We start from the raw sequence: 15,488 nt of genomic DNA on the forward strand, positions 1-15,488 counted from the left end.
TTTTGAAGGATAACACTTTAGCTTGAGCCATTTTTCCTAAGTAATGTTATTTAAGAAACAGCTTTTAGAGGAAATGCATTAATCTAAGATCTTGATTTAATGACCCCTTTTTCAACAAGTCCAAATTATTTGTCAAAATCACAATCAAAAATATAAATAGTAAAATGATAAACCCTAACAGGAAGCAGGTTTGGACATACTGATGTGCTTGTCAGGATGGCCGAGCGGTCTAAGACACCAGACTCAAGATTCTACTCTTCCAGTTAATGGGAATTCTGGTCTCTGTAAGGAGGCGTAGGTTCAAATCCCACTTCTGACAATTTATTTTTGCTCTTTGGTTATGCTTTACACTCAAAATTACCTACATTGAGAAGTATGCTCAGGACATCCACAGTCTTTCAATCTTTCCTCTCCAAGACATTGATATCTTGATCCCATTTATTTCTAAGCAATATGAAGCACAATGATTGAATTAATTAAAGGGCATAGAAACTGTTAAAGACCTAAGAATTGATTGATTTTCCCATCTACATTCCAATCAAGATCAAATTACATTAGACTTAAATTAATTAAATTATTCTTAAATGATAAAGACACTATGATTAGTTTTAAAATTCTAAAGTTCAGTTCATGTAGAAATTGACTGTTGAAATAATGTTTTACATAGAAACAGAATTTGATGGCAGATAAGAACCACTTGGCCCATGTAGTCTGCTCCTTTTCATGTATCCTTTAGGCAACTTCAACCCTATTTGCTCCTTACATTTCTCTTAAGGATATTCTTATGCCTATCCGAAGTGTGTTTAAATTGTTTCACCATTTAGCTTCAACAACATCGGATGGGAGGCTTTTCTTTTTATCAACTACCCTTTCTGTGAAGTAATTTTTCTTCAAATTTCCTCTAAGTCTACCTCCCTCCAGTTTCAGTGCATGTCCTCGTGTTCTTGTACATCTCTTCCTTTGAAGAATAAGTATTGCTTGCACAACATTCTTTTAGTATTCATGTAATCTAAACATAAAACACAAGAATAATTGGCATCGAAAGTATTTTAAGGCTCTTAGACTTTACATATAACGTGATATACAATTTACTTCTAAGACAAACTAATCTGTTCTGCTAGGATGAAGACCTTAGTAAATGGTGGCAACAGTAATTTTGAAGGATAACACTTTAGCTTGAGCCATTTTTCCTAAATAATGTTATTTAAGAAACAGCTTTTAGACGAAATGCTTAAATCTAAGATCTTGATTTAATGACCCCTTTTTCAACAAGTCAAAATTATTTGTCAAAATCACAATCAAAAATATAAATAGTAAAATGATAAACCCTAACAGGAAGCAGGTTCGGGTATACTGATGTGCTTGTCAGGATGGCTGAGCGGTCTAAGGCGCCAAACTCAAGATTCTACTCTTCCAGTTAATGGGAATTCTGGTCTCTGTAAAGAGGCGTGGGTTCAAATCCCACTTCTGACGATATTTTCTTACTCTTTGGTTATGTTTTACACTCAAAATGACCGACATTGAGAAGTTTGCTCAGGACATCCACAGTCTTTCAATCTTTCCTCTCCCAGACATTGATATCTTGATCCCATTTATTTCTAAGCAATATGAAGCACAATGATTGAATGAATTAAAGGGCATAGAAACTTTTAAAGACCTAAGAATTGATCGATTTTCCCATCTACATTCCAATCAAGATCAAATTACATTAGAGTTAAATTAATTAAATTATTCTTAAATGATAAAGACACTATGATTAGTTTTAAAATTCTAAAGTTCAGTTCATGTAGAAATTGGCTATTGAAATAATGTATTACATAGAAACAGAATTTGATGGCAGATAAGAATCACTTGGCCCATGTAGTCTGCTCCTTTTCATGTATCCTTTAGGCAACTTCAACCATATTTGCTCCTTACATTTCTCTTAAGGATATTCTTATGCCTATCCCAAGCATGTTTAAATTGTTTCACCATTTAGCTTCAACAACATCGGATGGGAGGCTTTTCTTTTTATCAACTACCCTTTCTGTGAAGTAATTTTTCTTCAAATTTCCTCTAAGTCTACCTCCCTCCAGTTTCAGTGCATGTCCTCGTGTTCTTGTACATCTCTTCCTTTGAAGAATAAGTATTGCTTGCACAACATTCTTTTAGTATTCAGTAATCTAAACATAAAACACAAGAATAATTGGCATCGAAAGTATTTTAAGGCTCTTAGACTTTACATATAACATGATATACAATTTACTTCTAAGACAAACTAATCTGTTCTGCTAGGATGAAGACCTTAGTAAAGAGTGGCAAAAGTAATTTTGAAGGATAACACTTTAGCTTGAGCCATTTTTCCTAAATAATGTTATTTAAGAAACAGCTTTTAGAGGAAATGCATTAATCGAAGATCTTGATTTAATGACCCCTTTTTCAACAAGTCGAAATTATTTGTCAAAATCACAATCAAAAATATAAATAGTAAAATGATAAACCCTAACAGGAAGCAGGTTTGGAAAAACTGATGTGCTTGTCAGGATGGCCGAGCGGTCTGAGGCGCCAGACTCAAGGTTCTACTTTTTCAGTTAATGGTGATTCTGTTCTCTGTAAAGAGGTATAGGTTCAAATCCCACTTCTGACAATATTTTCTTGCTCTTTGGTTATGTTTTACACTCAAAATGACCGACATTGAGAGGTATGCTCAGGACATCCACAGTCTTTCAATCTTTCCTCTCCCAGACATTGATATCTTGATCCCATTTATTTCTAAGCAATATGAAGCACAATGATTGAATGAATTAAAGGGTATAGAAACTTTTAAAGACCTAAGAATTGATCGATTTTCCCATCTACATTCCAATCAAGATCAAATTACATTAGACTTAAATTAATTTAATTATTCTTAAATGATAAAGACACTATGATTAGTTTTAAAATTCTAAAGTTCAGTTCATGTAGAAATTGGCGGTTGAAATAATGTTTTACATAGAAACAGAATTTGATGGCAGATAAGAACCACTTGGCCCACGTAGTCTGCTCCTTTTCATGTGTCCTTTAGGCAACTTCAACCCTATTTGCTCCTTACATTTCTCTTAAGGATATTCTTATGCCTATCCCAAGCGTGTTTAAATTGTTTCACCATTTAGCTTCAACAACATCGGATGGGAGGCTTTTCTATTTATCAACTACCCTTTCTGTGAAGTAATTTTTCTTCAAATTTCCTCTAAGTCTACCTCCCTCCAGTTTCAGTGCATGTCCTCGTGTTCTTGTACATCTCTTCCTTTGAAGAATAAGTATTGTTTGCACAACATTCTTTTAGTATTCAGTAATTTAAACATAAAACACAAGAATAATTGGCTTCGAAAGTATTTTAAGGCTCTTAGACTTTACATATAACGTGATATACAATTTACTTCTAAGACAAACTAATCTGTTCTGCTAGGATGAAGACCTTAGTAAAGGGTGGCAACAGTAATTTTGAAGGATAACACTTTAGCTTGAGCCATTTCTCCTAAGTAATGTTATCTAAGAAACAGCTTTTAGAGGAAATGCATTAATCTAAGATCTTGATTTAATGACCCCATTTTCAACAAGTCCAAATTATTTGTCAAAATCACAAACAAAAATATAAATAGTAAAATGATAAACCCTAACAGGAAGCAGGTTTGGACATACTGACGTGCTTGTCAGGATGGCCGAGCCGTCTAAGGCACCATACTCAAGATTCTACTCTTCCAGTTAATGGTAATTCTGGTCTCTGTAAAGAGGTATAGGTTCAAATCCCACTTCTGACAATATTTTCTTGCTCTTTGGTTATGTTTTACACTCAAAATGACTGACATTGAGAGGTATGCTCAGGACATCCACAGTCTTTCAATCTTTCCTCTCCCAGACATTGATATCTTGATCCCATTTATTTCTAAGCAATATGAAGCACAATGATTGAATGAATTAAAGGGTATAGAAACTGTTAAAGACCTAAGAATTGATCGATTTTCCCATCTACATTCCAATCAAGATCAAATTACATTAGACTTAAATTAATTTAATTATTCTTAAATGATAAAGACACTATGATTAGTTTTAAAATTCTAAAGTTCAGTTCATGTAGAAATTGACTGTTGAAATAATGTTTTACATAGAAACAGAATTTGATGGCAGATAAGAACCACTTGGCCCATGTAGTCTGCTCCTTTTCATGTATCCTTTAGGCAACTTCAACCCTATTTGCTCCTTACATTTCTCTTAAGGATATTCTTATGCCTATCCGAAGTGTGTTTAAATTGTTTCACCATTTAGCTTCAACAACATCGGATGGGAGGCTTTTCTTTTTATCAACTACCCTTTCTGTGAAGTAATTTTTCTTCAAATTTCCTCTAAGTCTACCTCCCTCCAGTTTCAGTGCATGTCCTCGTGTTCTTGTACATCTCTTCCTTTGAAGAATAAGTATTGCTTGCACAACATTCTTTTAGTATTCATGTAATCTAAACATAAAACACAAGAATAATTGGCATCGAAAGTATTTTAAGGCTCTTAGACTTTACATATAACGTGATATACAATTTACTTCTAAGACAAACTAATCTGTTCTGCTAGGATGAAGACCTTAGTAAATGGTGGCAACAGTAATTTTGAAGGATAACACTTTAGCTTGAGCCATTTTTCCTAAATAATGTTATTTAAGAAACAGCTTTTAGACGAAATGCTTAAATCTAAGATCTTGATTTAATGACCCCTTTTTCAACAAGTCAAAATTATTTGTCAAAATCACAATCAAAAATATAAATAGTAAAATGATAAACCCTAACAGGAAGCAGGTTCGGGTATACTGATGTGCTTGTCAGGATGGCCGAGCGGTCTAAGGCGCCAAACTCAAGATTCTACTCTTCCAGTTAATGGGAATTCTGGTCTCTGTAAAGAGGCGTGGGTTCAAATCCCACTTCTGACGATATTTTCTTACTCTTTGGTTATGTTTTACACTCAAAATGACCGACATTGAGAAGTTTGCTCAGGACATCCACAGTCTTTCAATCTTTCCTCTCCCAGACATTGATATCTTGATCCCATTTATTTCTAAGCAATATGAAGCACAATGATTGAATGAATTAAAGGGCATAGAAACTTTTAAAGACCTAAGAATTGATCGATTTTCCCATCTACATTCCAATCAAGATCAAATTACATTAGAGTTAAATTAATTAAATTATTCTTAAATGATAAAGACACTATGATTAGTTTTAAAATTCTAAAGTTCAGTTCATGTAGAAATTGGCTATTGAAATAATGTATTACATAGAAACAGAATTTGATGGCAGATAAGAATCACTTGGCCCATGTAGTCTGCTCCTTTTCATGTATCCTTTAGGCAACTTCAACCATATTTGCTCCTTACATTTCTCTTAAGGATATCCTTATGCCTATCCCAAGCGTGTTTAAATTGTTTCACCATTTAGCTTCAACAACATCGGATGGGAGGCTTTTCTTTTTATCAACTACCCTTTCTGTGAAGTAATTTTTCTTCAAATTTCCTCTAAGTCTACCTCCCTCCAGTTTCAGTGCATGTCCTCGTGTTCTTGTACATCTCTTCCTTTGAAGAATAAGTATTGCTTGCACAACATTCTTTTAGTATTCAGTAATCTAAACATAAAACACAAGAATAATTGGCATCGAAAGTATTTTAAGGCTCTTAGACTTTACATATAACATGATATACAATTTACTTCTAAGACAAACTAATCTGTTCTGCTAGGATGAAGACCTTAGTAAAGAGTGGCAAAAGTAATTTTGAAGGATAACACTTTAGCTTGAGCTTTTTTCCTAAATAATGTTATTTAAGAAACAGCTTTTAGAGGAAATGCATTAATCGAAGATCTTGATTTAATGACCCCTTTTTCAACAAGTCGAAATTATTTGTCAAAATCACAATCAAAAATATAAATAGTAAAATGATAAACCCTAACAGGAAGCAGGTTTGGAAATACTGATGTGCTTGTCAGGATGGCCGAGCGGTCTGAGGCGCCAGACTCAAGGTTCTACTTTTTCAGTTAATGGTGATTCTGTTCTCTGTAAAGAGGTATAGGTTCAAATCCCACTTCTGACAATATTTTCTTGCTCTTTGGTTATGTTTTACACTCAAAATGACCGACATTGAGAGGTATGCTCAGGACATCCACAGTCTTTCAATCTTTCCTCTCCCAGACATTGATATCTTGATCCCATTTATTTCTAAGCAATATGAAGCACAATGATTGAATGAATTAAAGGGTATAGAAACTTTTAAAGACCTAAGAATTGATCGATTTTCCCATCTACATTCCAATCAAGATCAAATTACATTAGACTTAAATTAATTTAATTATTCTTAAATGATAAAGACACTATGATTAGTTTTAAAATTCTAAAGTTCAGTTCATGTAGAAATTGGCGGTTGAAATAATGTTTTACATAGAAACAGAATTTGATGGCAGATAAGAACCACTTGGCCCACGTAGTCTGCTCCTTTTCATGTGTCCTTTAGGCAACTTCAACCCTATTTGCTCCTTACATTTCTCTTAAGGATATTCTTATGCCTATCCCAAGCGTGTTTAAATTGTTTCACCATTTAGCTTCAACAACATCGGATGGGAGGCTTTTCTATTTATCAACTACCCTTTCTGTGAAGTAATTTTTCTTCAAATTTCCTCTAAGTCTACCTCCCTCCAGTTTCAGTGCATGTCCTCGTGTTCTTGTACATCTCTTCCTTTGAAGAATAAGTATTGTTTGCACAACATTCTTTTAGTATTCAGTAATTTAAACATAAAACACAAGAATAATTGGCTTCGAAAGTATTTTAAGGCTCTTAGACTTTACATATAACGTGATATACAATTTACTTCTAAGACAAACTAATCTGTTCTGCTAGGATGAAGACCTTAGTAAAGGGTGGCAACAGTAATTTTGAAGGATAACACTTTAGCTTGAGCCATTTCTCCTAAGTAATGTTATCTAAGAAACAGCTTTTAGAGGAAATGCATTAATCTAAGATCTTGATTTAATGACCCCTTTTTCAACAAGTCCAAATTATTTGTCAAAATCACAAACAAAAATATAAATAGTAAAATGATAAACCCTAACAGGAAGCAGGTTTGGACATACTGACGTGCTTGTCAGGATGGCCGAGCCGTCTAAGGCACCATACTCAAGATTCTACTCTTCCAGTTAATGGTAATTCTGGTCTCTGTAAAGAGGTATAGGTTCAAATCCCACTTCTGACAATATTTTCTTGCTCTTTGGTTATGTTTTACACTCAAAATGACTGACATTGAGAGGTATGCTCAGGACATCCACAGTCTTTCAATCTTTCCTCTCCCAGACATTGATATCTTGATCCCATTTATTTCTAAGCAATATGAAGCACAATGATTGAATGAATTAAAGGGTATAGAAACTGTTAAAGACCTAAGAATTGATCGATTTTCCCATCTACATTCCAATCAAGATCAAATTACATTAGACTTAAATTAATTTAATTATTCTTAAATGATAAAGACACTATGATTAGTTTTAAAATTCTAAAGTTCAGTTCATGTAGAAATTGGCGGTTGAAATAATGTTTTACATAGAAACAGAATTTGATGGCAGATAAGAACCACTTGGCCCACGTAGTCTGCTCCTTTTCATGTATCCTTTAGGCAACTTCAACCCTATTTGCTCCTTACATTTCTCTTAAGGATATTCTTATGCCTATCCCAAGCGTGTTTAAATTGTTTCACCATTTAGCTTCAACAACATCGGATGGGAGGCTTTTCTATTTATCAACTACACTTTCTGTGAAGTAATTTTTCTTCAAATTTCCTCTAAGTCTACCTCCCTCCAGTTTCAGTGCATGTCCTCATGTTCTTGTACATCTCTTCCTTTGAAGAATAAGTATTGTTTGCACAAAATACTTTTAGTATTCAGTAATCTAAACATAAAACACAAGAATAATTGGCATCGAAAGTATTTTAAGGCTCTTAGACTTTACATATAACGTGATATACAATTTACTTCTAAGACAAACTAATCTGTTCTGCTAGGATGAAGAGCTTAGTAAATGGTGGCAACAGTAATTTTGAAGGATAACACTTTAGCTTGAGCTATTTTTCCTAAGTAATGTTATTTAAGAAACAGCTTTTAGAGGAAATGCATTAATCTAAGATCTTGATTTAATGACCCCTTTTTCAACAAGTCCAAATTATTTGTCAAAATCAAAATCAAAAATATAAATAGTAAAATGATAAACCCTAACAGGAAGCAGGTTTGGACATACTGATGTGCTTGTCAGGATGGCCGAGCGGTCTGAGGCGCCAGACTCAAAGTTCTACTCTTCCAGTTAATGGGAATTCTGGTCTCTGTAAAGAGGTGAAGGTTCAAATCCCACTTCTGACAATATGTTCTTGCTCTTTGGTTATGTTTAACACTCAAAATGACCGACATTAAGAAGTATGCTCAGGACATCCACAGTCTTTCAATCTTTACTCTCCCAGACATTGATATCTTGATCCCATTTATTTCTAAGCAATATGAAGCACAATGATTGAATTAATTAAAGGGCATAGAAACTTTTAAAGACCTAAGAATTGATCGATTTTCCCATCTACATTCCAATCAAGATCAAATTACATTAGAGTTAAATTAATTAAATTATTCTTAAATGATAAAGACACTATGATTAGTTTTAAAATTCTAAAGTTCAGTTCATGTAGAAATTGGCTATTGAAATAATGTATTACATAGAAACAGAATTTGCTGGCAGATAAGAACCACTTGGCCCATGTAGTCTGCTCCTTTGCATGTATCCTTTAGGCAACTTCAACCCTATTTGCTCCTTACATTTCTCTTAAGGATATTCTTATGCCTATCCGAAGCGTGTTTAAATTGTTTCACCGTTTAGCTTCAACAACATCGGATGGGAGGCTTTTCTATTTATCAACTACCCTTTCTGTGAAGTAATTTTTCATCAAATTTCCTCTAAGTCTACCTCCCTCCAGTTTCAGTGCATGTCCTCGTGTTCTTGTACATCTCTTCCTTTGAAGAATAAGTATTGTTTGCACAACATTCTTTTAGTATTCAGTAATCTAAACATAAAACACAAGAATAATTGGCATCGAAAGTATTTTAAGGCTCTTAGACTTTACATATAACGTGATATACAATTTACTTCTAAGACAAACTAATCTGTTCTGCTAGGATGAAGACCTTAGTAAAGGGTGGCAACAGTAATTTTGAAGGATAACACCTTAGCTTGAGCCATTTTTCCTAAATAATGTTATTTAAGAAACAGCTTTTAGAGGAAATGCATTAATCTAAGATCTTGATTTAATGACCCCTTTTTGAACAAGTCCAAATTATTTGTCAAAATTACAATCAAAAATATAAATAGTAAAATGATAAACCCTAACAGGCAGCAGGTTTGGACATACTGATGTGCTTGTCAGGATGGCTGAGCGGACTATGGCGCCAGACTCAAGATTCTATTCTTCCAGTTCATGGGAATTTTGGTCTCTGTAAAGAGGCGTGGGTTCAAATCCCATTTCTGACAATATTTTCTTGCTCTTTGCTTATGTTTTAGACTCAAAATGACCGACATTGAGAAGTATGCTCAGGACATCCACAGTCTTTCAATCTTTCCTCTCCCAGACATTGATATCTTGATCCCATTTATTTCTAAGCAATGTGAAGTGCAATGATTGAATGAATTAAAGGGCATAGAAACTGTTAAACACCTAAGAATTGATCAATTTTCCCATCTAGATTCCAATCAAGATCAAATTACATTAGACTTAAATTAATTAAATTATTCTTAAATGATAAAGACACTATGATCAGTTTTAAAATTCTAAAGTTCAGTTCATATAGAAATTGGCTATTGAAATAATGTATTACATAGAAACAGAATTTGATGGCAGATAAGAACCACTTGGCCCATGTAGTCTGCTCCTTTTCATGTATCCTTTAGGCAACTTCAACCCTATTTGCTCCTTACATTTCTCTTAAGGATATTCTTATGCCTATCCGAAGCGTGTTTAAATTGTTTCAACATTTAGCTTCAACAACATCGGATGGGAGGCTTTTCTTTTTATCAACTACCCTTTCTGTGAAGTAATTTTTCTTCAAATTTCCTCTAAGTCTACCTCCCTCCAGTTTCAGTGCATGTCCTCGTGTTCTTGTACATCTCTTCCTTTGAAGAATAAGTTTTGCTTGCACAACATTCTTTTAGTATTCAGTAATCTAAACATAAAACACAAGAATAATTGGCATCGAAAGTATTTTAAGGCTCTTAGACTTTACATATAACGTGATATACAATTTACTTCTAAGACAAACTAATCTGTTCTGCTAGGATTAAGACCTTAGTAAAGGGTGGCAACAGTAATTTTGAAGGATAACACTTTAGCTTGAGTCATTTTTCCTAAGTAATGTTATTTAAGAAACAGCTTTTAGAGGAAATGCATTAATCTAAGATCTTGATTTAATGACCCCTTTTTCAACAAGTCCAAATTATTTGTCAAAATCACAATCAAAAATATAAATAGTAAAATGATAAACCCTAACAGGAAGCAGGTTTGGACATATTGATGTGCTTGTCAGGAAGGCCGAGCGGTCTAAGACACCAGACTCAAGATTCTACTCTTCCAGTTAATGGGAATTCTGGTCTCTGTAAGGAGGCGTAGGTTCAAATCCCACTTCTGACAATTTATTTTTGCTCTTTGGTTATGCTTTACACTCAAAATTACCTACATTGAGAAGTATGCTCAGGACATCCACAGTCTTTCAATCTTTCCTCTCCAAGACATTGATATCTTGATCCCATTTATTTCTAAGCAATATGAAGCACAATGATTGAATTAATTAAAGGGCATAGAAACTTTTAAAGACCTAAGAATTGATTGATTTTCCCACCTACATTCCAATCAAGATCAAATTACATTAGAGTTAAATTAATTAAATTATTCTTAAATGATAAAGACACTATGATTAGTTTTAAAATTCTAAAGTTCAGTTCATGTAGAAATTGGCTATTGAAATAATGTATTACATAGAAACAGAATTTGATGGCAGATAAGAACCACTTGGCCCATGTAGTCTGCTCCTTTTCATGTATCCTTTAGGCAACTTCAACCCTATTTGCTCCTTACATTTCTCTTAAGGATATTCTTATGCCTATCCCAAGCGTGTTTAAATTGTTTCACCATTTAGCTTCAACAACATCGGATGGGAGGCTTTTCTATTTATCAACTACCCTTTCTGTGAAGTAATTTTTCTTCAAATTTCCTCTAAGTCTACCTCCCTCCAGTTTCAGTGCATGTCCTCGTGTTCTTGTACATCTCTTCCTTTGAAGAATAAGTATTGTTTGCACAACATTCTTTTAGTATTCAGTAATCTAAACATAAAACACAAGAATAATTGGCATCGAAAGTATTTTAAGGCTCTTAGACTTTACATATAACGTGATATACAATTTACTTCTAAGACAAACTAATCTGTTCTGCTAGGATTAAGACCTTAGTAAAGGGTGGCAACAGTAATTTTGAAGGATAACACTTTAGCTTGAGCCATTTTTCCTAAGTAATGTTATTTAAGAAACAGCTTTTAGAGGAAATGCATTAATCTAAGATCTTGATTTAATGACCCCTTTTTCAACAAGTCCAAATTATTTGTCAAAATCACAATCAAAAATATAAATAGTAAAATGATAAACCCTAACAGGAAGCAGGTTTGGACATACTGATGTGCTTGTCAGGATGGCCGAGCGGTCTAAGACACCAGACTCAAGATTCTACTCTTCCAGTTAATGGGAATTCTGGTCTCTGTAAGGAGGCGTAGGTTCAAATCCCACTTCTGACAATTTATTTTTGCTCTTTGGTTATGCTTTACACTCAAAATTACCTACATTGAGAAGTATGCTCAGGACATCCACAGTCTTTCAATCTTTCCTCTCCAAGACATTGATTTCTTGATCCCATTTATTTCTAAGCAATATGAAGCACAATGATTGAATTAATTAAAGGGCATAGAAACTTTTAAAGACCTAAGAATTGATCGATTTTCCCACCTACATTCCAATCAAGATCAAATTACATTAGAGTTAAATTAATTAAATTATTCTTAAATGATAAAGACACTATGATTAGTTTTAAAATTCTAAAGTTCAGTTCATGTAGAAATTGGCTATTGAAATAATGTATTACATAGAAACAGAATTTGATGGCAGATAGGAACCACTTGGCCCATGTAGTCTGCTCCTTTTCATGTATCCTTTAGGCAACTTCAACCCTATTTGCTCCTTACATTTCTCTTAAGGATATTCTTATGCCTATCCCAAGCGTGTTTAAATTGTTTCACCATTTAGCTTCAACAACATCGGATGGGAGGCTTTTCTATTTATCAACTACCCTTTCTGTGAAGTAATTTTTCTTCAAATTTCCTCTAAGTCTACCTCCCTCCAGTTTCAGTGCATGTCCTCGTGTTCTTGTACATCTCTTCCTTTGAAGAATAAGTATTGTTTGCACAACATTCTTTTAGTATTCAGTAATCTAAACATAAAACACAAGAATAATTGGCATCGAAAGTATTTTAAGGCTCTTAGACTTTACATATAACGTGATATACAATTTACTTCTAAGTCAAACTAATCTGTTCTGCTAGGATGAAGACCTTAGTAAAGGGTGGCAACAGTAATTTTGAAGGATAACACTTTAGCTTGAGCCATTTTTCCTAAGTAATGTTATTTAAGAAACAGCTTTTAGAGGAAATGCATTAATCTAAGATCTTGATTTAATGACCCCTTTTTCAACAAGTCCAAATTATTTGTCAAAATCACAATCAAAAATATAAATAGTAAAATGATAAACCCTAACAGGCAGTAGGTTCAGACATACTTATGTGCTTGTCAGGATGGCCGAGCGGTCTAAGGCGCCAGACTCAAGATTCGACTCTTCCACTTAATGGGAATTCTGGTCTCTGTAAAGAGGCGTAGGTTCAAATCCCACTTCTGACAATATATTTTTGCTCTTTGGTTATGTTTTACACTCAAAATGACTGACATTGAGAAGTATGCTCAGGACATCCACAGTCTTTCAATCTTTCCTCTCCAAGACATTGATATCTTGATCCCATTTATTTCTAAGCAATATGAAGCACATTGATTGAATGAATTAAAGGGCATAGAAACTTTTAAAGACCTAAGAATTGATCGATTTTCCCATCTACATTCCAATCAAGATCAAATTACATTAGAGTTAAATTAATTAAATTATTCTTAAATGATAAAGACACTATGATTAGTTTTAAAATTCTAAAGTTCAGTTCATGTATAAATTGGCTATTGAAATAATGTATTACATAGAAACAGAATTTGATGGCAGATAAGAACCACTTGGACCATGTAGTCTGCTCCTTTTCATGTATCCTTTAGGCAACTTCAACCCTATTTGCTCCTTACATTTCTCTTAAGGATATTCTTATGCCTATCCGAAGCGTGTTTAAATTGTTTCACCATTTAGCTTCAACAACATTGGATGGGAGGCTTTTCTATTTATCAACTACCCTTTCTGTGAAGTAAATTTTCTTCAAATTTCCTCTAAGTCTACATCCCTTCAGTTTCAGTGCATGTCCTCATGTTCTTGTACATCTCTTCCTTTGAAGAATAAATATTGTTTGCACGACATTCTTTTAGTATTCAGTAATCTAAACATAAAACACAAGAATAATTGGCATCGAAAGTATTTTAAGGCTCTTAGACTTTACATATAACATGATATTCAATTTACTTCTAAGACAAACTAATCTGTTCTGCTAGGATGAAGACCTTAGTAAAGGGTGGCAACAGTAATTTTGAAGGATAACACTTTAGCTTGAGCCATTTTTCCTAAATAATGTTATTTAAGAAACAGCTTTTAGAGGAAATGCATTAATCTAAGATCTTGATTTAATGACCCCTTTTTCAACAAGTCCAAATCATATTTCCTCTAAGTCTCCCTCCCTCCAGTTTCAGTGCAAGTCCTCGTGTTCTTGTACATCTCTTCCTTTGAAGAATAAGTATTGTTTGCACAACATTTGTTTAGTATTCAGTAATCTAAACATAAAACACAAGATTAATTGGCATCGAAAGTATTTCAAGGCTCTTAGACTTTACATATAACGTGATATACAATTTACTTCTAAGACAAACTAATCTGGTCTGCTAGGATGAAGACCTTAGCAAAGGGTGGCAACAGTAATTTTGAAGGATAACCCTTTAGCTTGAGCCATTTTTCCTAAATAATGTTATTTAAGAAACAGCTTTTAGAGGAAATGCATTAATCTAAGATCTTGATTTACTGACTCCTTTTTCAAGAAGTCCAAATTGTTTGTTAAAATCACACTCAAAAATATAAATAGTAAAATGATAAACCCTAACAGGAAGCAGGTTTGGACATACTGATGTGCTTGTCAGGATGGCTGAGCAGTCTAAGGCGCCAGACTAAATTTCTACTCTTCCAGTTAATGGGAATTTTGGTCTCTGTAAAGAGGTTTGGGTTCAAATCCCACTTCTGACAATATTTTCTTGCTCTTTGGTTATGTTTTAGACTCAGAATGACCGACATTGAGAAGTATGCTCAGGGCATCCACAGTCTTACAATCTTTCCTCTCCCAGACATTGATATCTTGATCCCATTTATTTCTAAGCAATGTGCAGTGCAATGATTGAATGAATTAAAGGGCATAGAAACTGTTAAAGACCGAAGAATTGATCGATTTTCCCATCTACATTCCAATCAAGATTAAATTGCTTTAGAGTTAAATTAATTAAATTATTCTATAATGATATAGACACTATGATTAGTTTTAAAATTCTAAATTTCAGTTCTTGTAGAAATTGGCTACTGGAATAATGTATTACATAGAAACATAGATCTTAATGGCAGATAAGAACTACTTGGCCCATCTAGTCTGCCTCTTTTTATGTATCCTTTATACAACTTCAACCTTATTTGCTCCTTACATCTCTCTTAAAGTTATTCTTATGCCTATCCCAAGCGTGTTTAAATTGTTTCACCATTTTAGCTTCAACAACATCTGATTTGAGGCTATTCCATTTATCCACTACCATTTCTATGAAGTAATTTATCCTTAAATTTCCTCTCAGCCTATCTCCTTCCAGTTTCAGTGCATGTCCTTGTGTTCTTGTACATCTCTTTCTTTGAAGAATGAGTATTGTTTGCACAACATTATTTTAGTATTCAGTAATCTAAACATAAAACACAAGAATTATTGGGATCGAAAGTATTTTAAGGCTTTTAGACTTTACATATTAAGTGATACACAATTTACTTGTAAGAGAACCTAATCTATTTTGCCTGGATGAAGACCTTAGTAAAGTGTGGTAACAGTAATTTTGAAGGATAACAATTTAGCTTGAGCCATTTTTCCTATATATTGTGATTTAATAAACAGCTTTTAGAGGTAATGCATTAATCCAAGATCTTGATTTAATGATTCTT

At 33.6% G+C, this 15,488-nt stretch overlaps 2 non-coding genes across 2 annotated transcripts; both read left to right on the plus strand.

Annotated features, from left to right (window-relative positions):
• Window positions 1–4,824: 4,824 nt before the first annotated feature.
• Window positions 4,825–4,933, plus strand: TRNAL-CAA (transfer RNA leucine (anticodon CAA)). The gene is made up of 2 exons: window positions 4,825–4,862; window positions 4,888–4,933. It is a non-coding gene; the product is annotated as a tRNA-Leu (tRNA).
• A 7,961-nt stretch (window positions 4,934–12,894) lies between these two features.
• TRNAL-CAA (transfer RNA leucine (anticodon CAA)) lies at window positions 12,895–13,003 on the plus strand. Its single transcript has 2 exons — window positions 12,895–12,932; window positions 12,958–13,003. It is a non-coding gene; the product is annotated as a tRNA-Leu (tRNA).
• The last annotated feature ends 2,485 nt before the right edge of the window (window positions 13,004–15,488 follow it).

The sequence above is a fragment of the Taudactylus pleione genome, unplaced genomic scaffold (genome assembly GCF_031769625.1).
Source record: "Taudactylus pleione unplaced genomic scaffold, aTauple2 ptg000612l, whole genome shotgun sequence".
NCBI classification, from domain to species: Eukaryota; Metazoa; Chordata; class Amphibia; order Anura; family Myobatrachidae; genus Taudactylus; species Taudactylus pleione.